At 42.5% G+C, this 12173-nt stretch overlaps 1 long non-coding RNA gene across 1 annotated transcript in view; it reads left to right on the top strand.

Moving 5' to 3' along the window:
• Positions 1-12173, top strand: part of LOC137475611 (uncharacterized) — a 154997-nt gene that overhangs the window by 13576 nt on the left and 129248 nt on the right. The window lies entirely within an intron of this gene.

Here is a 12173-nt window from a genome sequence, read left to right as displayed (position 1 = left end):
CACCACTGATGTTACAGCTCAGGATGGGGTTGGAGCTAAAATCACAGTCTGATATAGGGCTGGAGCCAAACTTGTGCCTTGAAATGGGGCCAATGCCAAAGTTACAGCTCAATATGGGACTGGAGCAGAAGCCATGATCCTCACTGGGGCTGGAGCAGGGACCAGAGCTGAAGCCCTGATCCAAAAACTGAGCCAAACTCGGGGCCTCACAGTGGACATGGCTCAAAAATAGCCACCAGTCATTGAACAGGGAACAGGGCTGAAATCACTGCCCAAGAAGCATAAGTTGCAGCCTGAAATGGGATAAAGCAGAAGTAATGAACCAAGCAGGGACCAAAGGCAAAGTTGCAACCAAGTATCAAAGCAGAGACAAAGATGTTCATGGCCAGGTGGCCGGAGTCTAGGTTACAGCTTGACACAGGACTGAAGCTGAGGTAGCAAGCCAAATAAGAGCTGTAATAGCCTCCCAGTCAGGGCCAGAGCCAAAGCTGTGATCTACCATCAAGCTGTTGGCAAAGCATCTGGCCAATATCAGTCACAGCCCAATGCCAATCCAGAACCAAAACTGCAATCAGAGCTAAAGCAGGAGCCAAAGCAGGAGCCCAAGATGGAAATTAAGCCAAATTTGTGGCCTGAGCAATAGCTTAAGTGAAAGTTGCAGATGGAGATGTGGCTGGAGACATAGTCACAAGCCAAGATGGGGCCAGAGCCAAAGCCATGGCACAAATAGTGGCCAAGTCACAGCAGCCTCCTGAGGAGGGGTCAGACCCAAAGCCTGGGTAGACCCAAAGCAGCCACCTGGATAACGGCCAGAGCCAAAGTTATGGTCAAAGATTGGACTGACGCAAAAATCTCGACCCGGTGTTGAGCCAGAGCTGCAGCAGCAGCCTAAGGGGAGCCAGAGCAAAAATTGCTGCTGTAGATGGGAGGAGATAAAGTCTCACTCCAGTATCTCTACAAAGCTGAGATTAACAGCTCAATCTGGTGCCAGTCACAGCCCAAGCCGGGATCAGAGCCAAAGTTGCTGCCCCATGTCAGGCTGGACCCAAAGTCAAAAACTGAGAAGGGCAGAGCAGAATCAAAGACCAAGCAGGGGCAGAGTAGACATGGGAGCCTGAGCTGGAGCTGGAGTCAGAGCCCTGTATCAGGCTGGGAACAAGCTCGTGAGCCAAGATGGGACTAGAATCAAAGTTGTGACCCAGGATGGGTCCTGGAGCTGCAAGTATTGCCAGAGATGGGGCTGGAGACATGATAGAGGCCCAAGATGGCTCCTGATCTCTACTCACAGCCTGAACAGAGGTCAGATCTGCAGTCACAGAGCCAAAATCACAGCCCAGACAGGGGCCAGAGCTGAAGCCTGATACCAAGCTGGAGATGATGAGACAGGGCCAAGGAGCCAGGGCTGGAGCCCAGCTTAAAGAATGATATACAGCCAGAGCCAAACCTATGACCAACACTGGGCTGGCACTCAAGTATTGGCCTGAAACAGGCAGGAGAAAAAGTTGCGGACCAAGATGGAGCTGAGTGGAAATGACAGCTCAATAAAGGCCAAAGCTGAATTCATATCCTGAGCAGGACCCAGAGTCAAAATCATAGCCCAAGATGGGCCCAGAACCAAAGTCAGAGCCTGACAGGGGAACAGCTGAAGTCAGCCCAAGAGTAGCTGAAATCTTGGCCTAAACAATGGCTGGAGCTGAAGCAATAGTGAGAATGGGGCCATTCAAAATAATGGCCTGAATAAAGACCAGAGCCAGTCACAGATGAAATTAGTGCCCAAGCTGAAGGTGTAGCTGAGCCTTTTGAGCAGGGTTGGAGCCAAAGCTGTGACCCAGTAACAGGCGAGAGCAAAAATAGTGACTCAAGATGGTGCTGGAGCCAAAGTTGAAACAAATTCCTCTGATTGTGTCCCCTTCAGGGTGTCAGCTTAGGGCATTGCATCACATTCATCCTTGTTCATCACTTACCATCAGCAACAATAACAATTAGAGAATTGTAATTATCCCCTGGCAATTAGCTGCCTATTTTTATGATCTTCTTAAGTAGAAAGAATACATCTTGATTTCAAAAGCCCGCAGGGTAACATGTAGTGTTAAGTTTGGGCTTGAGTTTGATGAATTGATTGGACAATCAGAGAGGAGGGAACACAGGGGAGGATATTCAGGCTTGTTTAGGAATAATGCCCAAACATGCTACAGTTCTCAAGTCAGCTCCATTGCCAGTCAAGTATCAAATAGTCTGTGTCCTCCTCTCAAACTCATGCTGAATCAAGAATCTTATGTACTCTTGCAATCAGAATAATGTCATAAAACTGATGTAATTTCCACTAGAAATGCTATGCTGAATCCGTCAGAAATGCAGTTGGGATCTTCCATTTAATATGAATCAAAACTGTACCGCTGGGAGGCTGGTAGTGGAACAGATCCAGCACTGGTAATTTCAATGGGCTGTCTTGGTGAACTAAAACAGGCACAGAGAGACAGCACAGGCTCCTTATGAACACTGCCTTGACCTGGCCTTTATGCTTACTGATGACCTCCCACCTGGGGTCACAAAGCAGGTGGAGACAAAATCCAGTTCCACCATGAAGTTCTAAATACACAAGCTGCAAGTTTACCTCACATCCTTTTTTTATCATTTCACATGGATTTGTTAATAGGCACAAAAAGAGTTGCTAGACCTTGTAAGGATGTGGATGTGAGAGAACATGAGAGAAAGCAGAGATGAGCAGTGATGCTGTACTTGCCCTTCAGCTGAATAGACTCTGCAGAAAGTGGTGCCGAGTCCCCTCAGCTGGCACTGTCAAGCACTTCCACCAGCACACTTGCACTGGCTCTTTATCCAGGCACTGCCTGAGAGTTGCCTTGCAGCACCTTTCCTCCAAAAACAGGTGCCTGCACAAAGCTGTTGTCTCCAGCTACCTCCCAGATGTGGCAGCTGTGTTTTAGTGCGGAAGGAGACCTTTGGATGAATTGTAGTGGAGAAGGAAATTTCTCAGCCTTGACTAACTGATGACTAATGATATGGTTAGCTAAATACCTGAATAAAGTTTTTATCCTGGATTAGACTAGAAAAGCCATGAAAATAAAGAGAACAGTGTCATTTTATAGAAGCAGTACTCAAAGTTCTGCCTAATGTACTAACAGTGTATTTTCTATTGCTGGTTTGCGTTGCACTAGCCCTCACACCTCTACACAGCATGTAGCCACATAGAGACAATCTTCTTAAGAAAAAAAAGTGCCAGTGCACAAGCAGCACTCAAGCTACAGCTGCACAGTTTATTCTCGAATACAGTTTTACTGCAGACAGGCACTTTACTTCTGTGCCACTGTCAGGTGGTGATTTTAGTGCACCTGATGCCATTTCCCTGACTGAGCACAATTTTACAGTAAAGTGCCTGATTGCCCTAGCATATGGCTGGAGCTAGCATGCATATTATCTATCGGTATAATATACAGCATGACTGTAGAAGGTGAGAGGGCTTGCATGCTGAGTAGCTAATGCAGTTATCACTCAGCCACAGGGCTTTTCATGTTTGCCAATGCACCTCTCGCTGAAAAGCTGACACCCAGTACTGCACCTGTAACTTCCTAAAACAAACACAGTCAGTCACTATCAGCACCTTTGATCTGCAGGAGGGGAGGGTCAAAGAAACCAGACTGACTCTGCAGTCCCTCAGTCAAGCCTTTCCTGTTAGGCTTTTCCTGACAATACATTAGTTGAAGTTACCAGCTCATCAACTTTTCCCCCAAGAGATATAAAGTTTGCAGCATAAGCAAATTTTATAGCACTTACAATCCTAACTCCACTGTCAGGAAAGAACTAGCTCCTATCCCTTTTGCTGCTGCCATAAATCCTGCTGAATAGCTATGCAAGCACACTTGTGCTTTTATATTTGACTTACATGTCTTCTTCACCAAGTAAAGCCAACCAGGGCAAACTTGGCTCAGCTCATAAAATATTCACAGCACCGTAACACAATTACATGTGTATGCATATACACAGGGACATGTAATAAGTGGGAATGTTCTCACTGCTTTGAGATGAAAATTACTTTTTTTTGTTTCCCCCTAAGAATTTCTTGCTTCCCAGGGTTAAATGTAGGTCAAGCTGTCTGAGCCCATGTCTGTGGCACACAGAGCAGGATTAAACTAGAATTTTCCACTCAACTCAACTGTCAATCACTATAATGTCTGCAAATGTTAAATTAAGCTGGAATGATCTGGTGTTGGCACTGACAGGGGCTCAAGGGTGGCATTTTGGCCTCCATGAAAAAGATGCCCTCTTTCTCTGAACAAGGGGTGGCAGTGTCCCGGCTGCTTGCTCAAAGCCCTGCCAAACAGAAAATAGCTCTGCACAAGACAGTGGGATGTGTTGGAAGTGAGCAGAGAGAAACTATACCTCGCAAGTGGAGGGACTGGGAAGGGTGGCGATGGAAAGGTTATTCCCAGCGTTGCCATAGGCTGCGCTGAGACCTGGCATGTATTTCTTCATGTGTGTTTCCTCATCTTTAAAATACTTTTAGCACCTTTCTGCTGCTGTTCTGCAGCACACTTCATAGTGGAAACCATTAAAGGATACAAAATATTTTGTCTGATTTACAGATTAGCCCTTTTATTAAGGAGAGCCAGCCTTCAAATATAGCCCCCTAACCATAGCAGAACATCCACAGGCTTAGCATATGGCAGGTATCCCTGCCATGGGATGGACCATGCAGTCCTGCCAAAACAAATAATGTATTTAAGGCAACTTGGAACACCTAAGGCAAGCCAAAATTTGCAGTTAATAAGTAACAACTGCAGTATATATTTTACCCCTTATGTTTTGGAACGTTCTGGGGACAAGCAGGGTTACTGACTATACAGAACACTGAGAAACTCAGCTCATCAATTTTACTACGTGTAAGGAATTCAGTGTTTCAGCTCTAATCCCCATTCTCAGGCTCTCAGGAGCAATCATTTGGCAGCCAGTCTGGAAAAAAATGTAGAAAACAAGCAAAAAAAAAAATCATGCAAGTTTTTAGTTTTCTTAATCAATGCTAGAGTTCTGCAAAAGCAGCACAATGCAAACTGCACAAAAAGCAGGGCATCGCCACAGTAGAAGCGAGCTATTAGAAGAGGATTCAGCAGTAAGGGTTCTAAAATGTGCATTTTAATTAGAACTCACTTAAAGCACAACCGATCAAAACAGTGATAATGAGAGAAGCCTAATTAATTTTTGTCTAAGTAACGAAGTCTCATTACAGAGGGGTCTTTGGAAGAAAAGGGTTTGGGATGTTAAAAACAGGGTGTTTGTAATGAGACACAATACTGCTGGGAGCCTGGAAGCCAGACCTAGAGGTTTCACAGGACTGCAGCAGCCACTATATTAATCTTTCAGCAGAAAAAAAGTAACCCTACTGAGATGAGACATCCCATTTACAGCTGAGTTGCAACCATTGGCACTGATATTAAAACACAATCAAACAGAATGGCATATTATAAACTAAATATAAATACAATTAAAACCAGATTAAGTAAAAGATCAAAGCAGGCTAAAAAAATGTAGTTTCCAGGGAGTTCAGGGTTCAGACAGCAGAGGAGGAGCAGAAGCTTGGAGATTTAGAGTACTTCTAAGGACTAAGGAACTAGCAGTTTTCTGAATACTAAAGAAGAATTAAAATGCTGTAGATGGAGGAGAGCAAACTCAGGGTGGTTATAGGAAAAAATATGATTACTTTTGACTCAAAAATAAGTACTGTAACATTTAAAGAACTAAGGTGTTTGAAAAGAACAGCAGCAAGGGGAACCCCCCTGGTTCCTCTGTGAGTGGAATATAAAGGCAGCTCCATAGCAGGCTGTCAGAAGTGGGATGGGCCATGGTTCCCACAGCAAACCTCTTCCTGGAAAAGACAGCAAGAAAGCCCCAGGTTTGAAGTATCAAACTCAGCATCACATTGCAGCAACACAGACATCAAACTCCGGCAAGCACAGGTATAAAATATAAACTAAGATAACTGTGTTATTAATAATCATGCTAAAAATAGCATCACTTTATACACAGAATGAACAGAAATTACCTGCTCTTTCCCAGTTTTGTTAAGCTTTAGTATGGCAAAGTGGCAGGTGCCAGCCAGGGATAATTTGATCTACTTTGCAAAGATCTGTATCACCAAAGACAAATCTCTGCATGTTTCACAGGACCCTTTCATCTGGTTTCTTACTAAGAGCATCGTCCCTCTCTTCTCCCCATTACTGGACCACAGCTGCTCTTGTTTTAAGAACTACCCAAGGCATGTCCCAGCTTTCTTACACCAGGTAGTGAATCCCCCTCCCACAAGCCATATTTTGCGCCTTCATTTTTTAAAGAATTTTTGCAACTCAATGCTTTGGGGGCATTGCTTATCCCCCCCGCTGGTCAGTCAGCTCTGCTGTGCCAGAGGCCGTCACCACCAGCAGGGCTTTAAATGAGATCGAGGTGGGGTTGTTATCTTAAAGGAATTGAAATCACAAGCTGGCTTAGATTAAGTGCCTAGACTTAACTCCAGTGTGTGACAGGCTGTCTCCTGCTACAGCCCATCTTATGGCAGAGGCAGGGCAGAAACCGTCCCAGCATTAATCACCAGAGTGTGAGGGTCAGAATGCTGATCTTAAACCCTCATCAGACATCCACTTCCCGGGGCCCTCACATAATGCTTCAAGGATTGAGTCCTCTCTCATTCCTTAATGATCTGCTACCTGGTTTCCAGCAGCAAAACAGCAAGGGAAAAACACAAGTACTTATTTTTACCAAAACCACTCTAGTGTTCCATGTTTTGTTTTTTTTGTTTTTTTTCAATTCAAAGGGGAAATAAATCCAACAGGAGACAAATGCATTTAATAATTTTTAATAATTTTGTGCCATGGTTTAACCACAGCATATTAAGAACAAGCATAAAATCTGTATTTAAAACTAACAACAGCACTTAGAGCAACATCTTCCTTTAAAAGTATTGCAATAAACAGACCTTAGGTCTAAAAACTAGGACATCACCATTTGCTCAATTAAAAGAGTCAGATACACAACAGTTGAAATCTTTTTCTGTATATAACTGGGAGTTACGGTGGAAAATAAGCAACAAATTAATTGTGTTAAACAGAAAATAAAATTTAAAAAAATAAAAAGTAAAGCAAGCCAGGTTTGTCACAGCATCACATGAACAGCTATTGAGAAATTCCAATACAGTTGTAAAAAGACTTACTGTTTTAATAGCTTTGTTTTACAACAATAAATTTTAAAAGAAAGATTAAATATTGTTGATAGTGCTGTACATATTTCAGAATAGCTTGAAAGAAAATGGACAAAAATAATAGATGTGAAAATGTGATCTTGAAAGCCACAATGTTGGAAATACAAAAAAAATTAAAATCCATACAGCAATAAAGCATTTTACACTGTAAATTAACTAGCAAGAAACAACAAAGAAAGGGTAACACTCCAAAAACAGGCATTTGATGGTTAATTTTGAGTGTAACAGCCTGACTGATGTACATACCGTCATGAAATGCTCTGAGCACAGCAGCATTGGGCAGTTGAGAGTTATACAAAGATAAAACCCCTATCGACGCTTATGTAGTCTTTATATTATGAGTAGAAAATCTTTGTTAAAGAATACTAAAGTGATTTTTAAAAAATTATTATTATCATTATTTTTGCTGTCCAGGTCTATGATGCCTGAGACTCTCAAAACTTCTGCTCATAGTCCTTTTAAAATCTTGGCTGCCTGCTGTGCTTTGTGGTAAATGGAAAAGCATGAACACAGCTGTGAATACACTTAATAGATAGTCTGCTCTTTCCACTGCACCTTCAAAGCAAATTAGTGCCTCTAAAAGAAGTCATGCTCGTGTTTGGTCCACTCAATATGCATGTTTTGTTATGATAAATCCTACTCTAGATTCCTCCAGCAGGAGGTTTACTCTGTACAGTCTTCCTAGCGAAGGCCCAGGGCTTTTTGTTTGCTTTTCTTCCTTCATGCACAGAAGTGGTACTGCAGTGCAAACAGAAACGTGAAGATGGCCAGGCAAGGCACACTTCCAAAACAATGACTCCACGCCCTGACAAACAATAAATGAATTAACAAGTGACAATCACGAAATATGTGTATTTACCTACGGTACATGCTTCCTGACAGAATAGCTCAACATATAGAAGGATGTGATGATACAAGCTACCTATAAGGGCATGATGATGCAGAACTGGCCATAAAAAATTTAACACACTTCTTTAAAACAAAAAAAAAAGCCAAAACAACCATGGTCAACATTCAGATAGAAGACTCCTGTGAGGGCTTTTAAAAAGATATTTACAGACAAAGGTGTAGATGCTTCAGGTTGACAGAGAAGCAGTGAAGGACTGTGCCCCAAGGCACCATCCTCCAGCATGACGGACCGGGTTGAAAGCCCACTCAAACCAGAGGAAGCCCCACCGCTGACTTCACTGGCCCCGGGTAAGGCCCCCTGAGTTTTAGCACAGCGCTTTGCTAGTCATCTGAAAAACCAAACCAAAACGCCATCTCAGACATCTCCCAACACCTTGCTACCTTACATCTGTGGTTAAAGCCTGGCAAGTATAAAAAAGCTACATACAGACAGGAGTATCTATGAAAGATTAGTTGGCATCCATCATCTGTGAGAGGACGAGTCTGTCTCGGACCAATAAACTTATATATCACCTACTGGGATAGTCAGAACAAACAGTTTAGAAAAATAAGTACAGCATCTGCAAGTCCCTACACTAGAACTTCGTGTTGAGTTTTCCTGAGGTATTTGCTTTACCAAAGAGCGTGCAGGGGCACGGGAATGGAGCACCAAACATGGGGAGACGCCGGAGGAGAACCAAACTGCCAAGGGAGCCTGGCAGGAAGCTGAAGTGTAACATTACTTCCCACACCTCTTCCCCTATTGGGTTTGAACAGGTCTAAGCATTTCTCTGTAATCTTAAATATGAACCTGGGTTAAGCCACTGCAATCAGAAGCCAACACAGCAGCAGAGCTGCCAAGTCAAAGCTCCCACTCAAACCCTGCATTCAGCTCGCTCCCAGCTGGGGCCGTTCTTGTCCATCCTGCAAGAGCACAGGTCACCAGGGAGTCCATCCACACCCCAAGCCCAAGGACAGTCTGTAGTGGCAGCATGGTGCACCAATAGTGGGCACAGGTTGGCTGCTGTCACAGAACTTTCATTGACCTGGTTTTGATTTTGCAGGGACGGTTTGGGTCAGTTCCCACCTGTCTGAGCTTCATTTCAAATTTAGGATGTGATTAAAAAGGTTTGAAAAGTTTTAGCCTTTTTCTAAGTTTTAAAAAAAAAGGTAATCAAGGATAGTAATAAATAACGTATCTGCTGGAGAAGTAGTAACTAATACTGGTCCAACTCAGCAATAGCAAGGCAACAACCAATACAAGAAGCATCTAATTGCAAGGTTAAAGCTGTGGAGGTTTTGTTTGTTTTGTGTTTTTTTTTTCCTTTTTTTTAAAGTGACACATTTTAAAAAAAAAAGAAGAAATCTTCACAGCAAAGATGCATCAAACAACTAATTGCTATACACAGGCTTGTCAAAAAGGATTTGTTTAACCTTTTTCCCTTATGATATTATATTGATATTTATTAGGAAAATAAAATACATAGACTTTTTGTAATTTGTATGCATTCACTTGCAAACTTTCTTACAAAAAAAGGACCAAGCACAGATTGGCATTCACAAAGTCTATGCCATTTTTTGTGTTAAAATTGGTATCATCTGTACACTATCTTACAGTATTAACAACATCTATTTGTTTTTGTATGTTTGTTTGTTCTACCCATTGGGTAGGATATGTGCATAATATATTCAAGTTATACACAGCACCATACAAAGAAAAAAAAAACAAACCAGAAAAAAAGACAGACAACTGAAAAAGCACCATTTTAAGTGAGGCACAACAAAGGTGGGAGTGTAAGGCCAGATGCAAAGCCCCCTGAAGTTGGCAAGAGTCTTCCTACCAACTTCAGCAGGCTTTGGATCAGGCCCTCTTGAGTGCAAGGGGATTCCTATCTGCTCAGACCTGAACGTGAGGCACCTTAGGTGCTTACAAACTACAGACATGCAAACCTTCTCAAAATTATATCTAATAAGGATGTATTTAATTTATTAGTAAACCTACCACAGCAGACAGACAAGCACAAACCAAGGAGAGAAAGGAAGAAGAGACAACTTTGTCACCCACGAGATCCTACACACACCGTGTTCTTTCAGAAAGCTCACACACCAAACCACTTAAAACAGCAGCAGCAATATAGCAAAGAAAATAGCGTCATCTCTGGCAGTAAATCACACGTCTGTCAGAGGGAAGGGGAAGTTTATCTACGTTACAGTTTTGTTTTTCTATCATTAATCAACATAAAAAGGTAAGCTCTTTTATAGCAAGAAAGCAACGCTAACAATACCTGGGTTGCTTGTGTTCAGTCTAAAAACAGAAGAGACACCAGCAAGGCAGAAGTAAGAGCCAGGAGAGTTTGTGACACAAAATGGTCCTCAATCTTCCCTTTCAAAAGCAGGAGAGTTGTACTGGGTGGTTGCCAAAACAGCATTAGCATCCCTGAAATACTTTTAATGCCAGTGACAATTTCAAGAAAACATCAGTAGGCCCCTGCACTGCATGTCTGTGGTACTAAATAGTGCAGCAAAGCACTTCATTGAAACACCTACACTTCAGTTCGCTGGGAAGAGGCAATGCAGGTCTCAGGTTTGTTTTGGAAGATGAACTTAGTGGGGCAGCTTCTGTTTATTCCCCAGAGCTGTAACAAGAAAATTACTCTTTTTTTTTGCTGGAGCAAGTGTGCCCAACGGGGCTTTTGCCAGCCCAAAAATGCAATCAGGGGTGGCTCAAAAGGTAACTTACATCCCTGATTAGTGAGAATAGGCTGGCAAACAATATATTAACTACAAAAAATATCCTGCCAACATTTTTAGTCAGCATACTCTCAAAACCTTAAACTTTAATTTCCTAACAAAACATACAGACCAGTTTTTGGATGGGAAACCTCTCTAAGTTCAACACATCCTCAGAAGGGACTATTCAATGTTCTAAAAGGCCTCAACAGGTCTCAGACAACTCAGTAAGACTGCCTCTTTCCAGGGACTGAAATGATTGACACATTTAGGGCTAGCGTAGGAGGAAAGCTGTAATTGTACTGGTTGGCAAGCAGGCAACACAGTGCAGAGAAAGACCAGATATTTGTTATTAAATTATGTGCAACAGCCTTTATCTAAAAAGCAAGGATGTAATCAAAAGCCAGACTTATCTGAACCCACTGCACAGAAGGATCACTTGGTCCTCATCATCAGCTAGGTGTGAAAAAACATGCTTATGAGATTTAGGGTACACCAAGTATTACTTCCTTCCTGTACATCAATACACGAGGTCTGCATTGGGGTTATCCCAAAGCACGAAGATTTTTCAAAGCTCATCCAAAAGGAGAGAGAGCTGTTGGATGGAAGATGCATGAGCACACCAGGTCACAGGCAAGAACTGGTGCAGCAAGAAAGCCCCCTACTGATAAAAACATAGGTCATGACATTTACAGGACTGAAAAGCAAATATTCCTCAGGCTTCCTGTTGTTTGACAAATGACCTGCCATTGTTACTGAGAGCACAACACAGAGCCATTTAGCACCTCTGGAAGGTGATCATGGAATAGAAACTACTACAGACAGAATCAAGGGGACAAGTCTGCACACAGGTCTGTATGTGCATGGACATGACTTAATTGTAATGACCAGAGAGAACCTGTGAATAATCCTAAATACTTTCAAATGTGCCAAAAAGCCTATTGTTTATCCTTGGGGGAAAAAATATATTTAAAAAATTGATGTATATCTATTTTTCACCAGCTTACTATTTTGTTTTTCTTCGCCTACAAAATCAGGTTACCTTAGCTACTATGAGCGTTCAAGGATAGAGTCAGAGAAAGGTTAGCAATCAATCTTCTCCAAAGCATTCAAACATGCCTTACAGATTAGAGTGTCAGTTCTAAGCTCCAATATCTCACTGCCTGGCAGGGTTAGAAACAACTGCTTCAGACAGCACTGTTCCAGACAGCCTCCACACAGGGCTCTTCAGCAGAACAAGGATTTCTTCTCTATTGCAAAGAAGTGCATTCCTTAATAAACAATGCAATTC

Source organism: Anomalospiza imberbis, chromosome 1, assembly GCF_031753505.1.
Source record: "Anomalospiza imberbis isolate Cuckoo-Finch-1a 21T00152 chromosome 1, ASM3175350v1, whole genome shotgun sequence".
NCBI lineage: Eukaryota > Metazoa > Chordata > Aves > Passeriformes > Viduidae > Anomalospiza > Anomalospiza imberbis.
The sequence above is the reverse complement of the archived record's forward strand: the minus strand, read 5'-3'. Positions and strand labels throughout refer to the sequence as shown.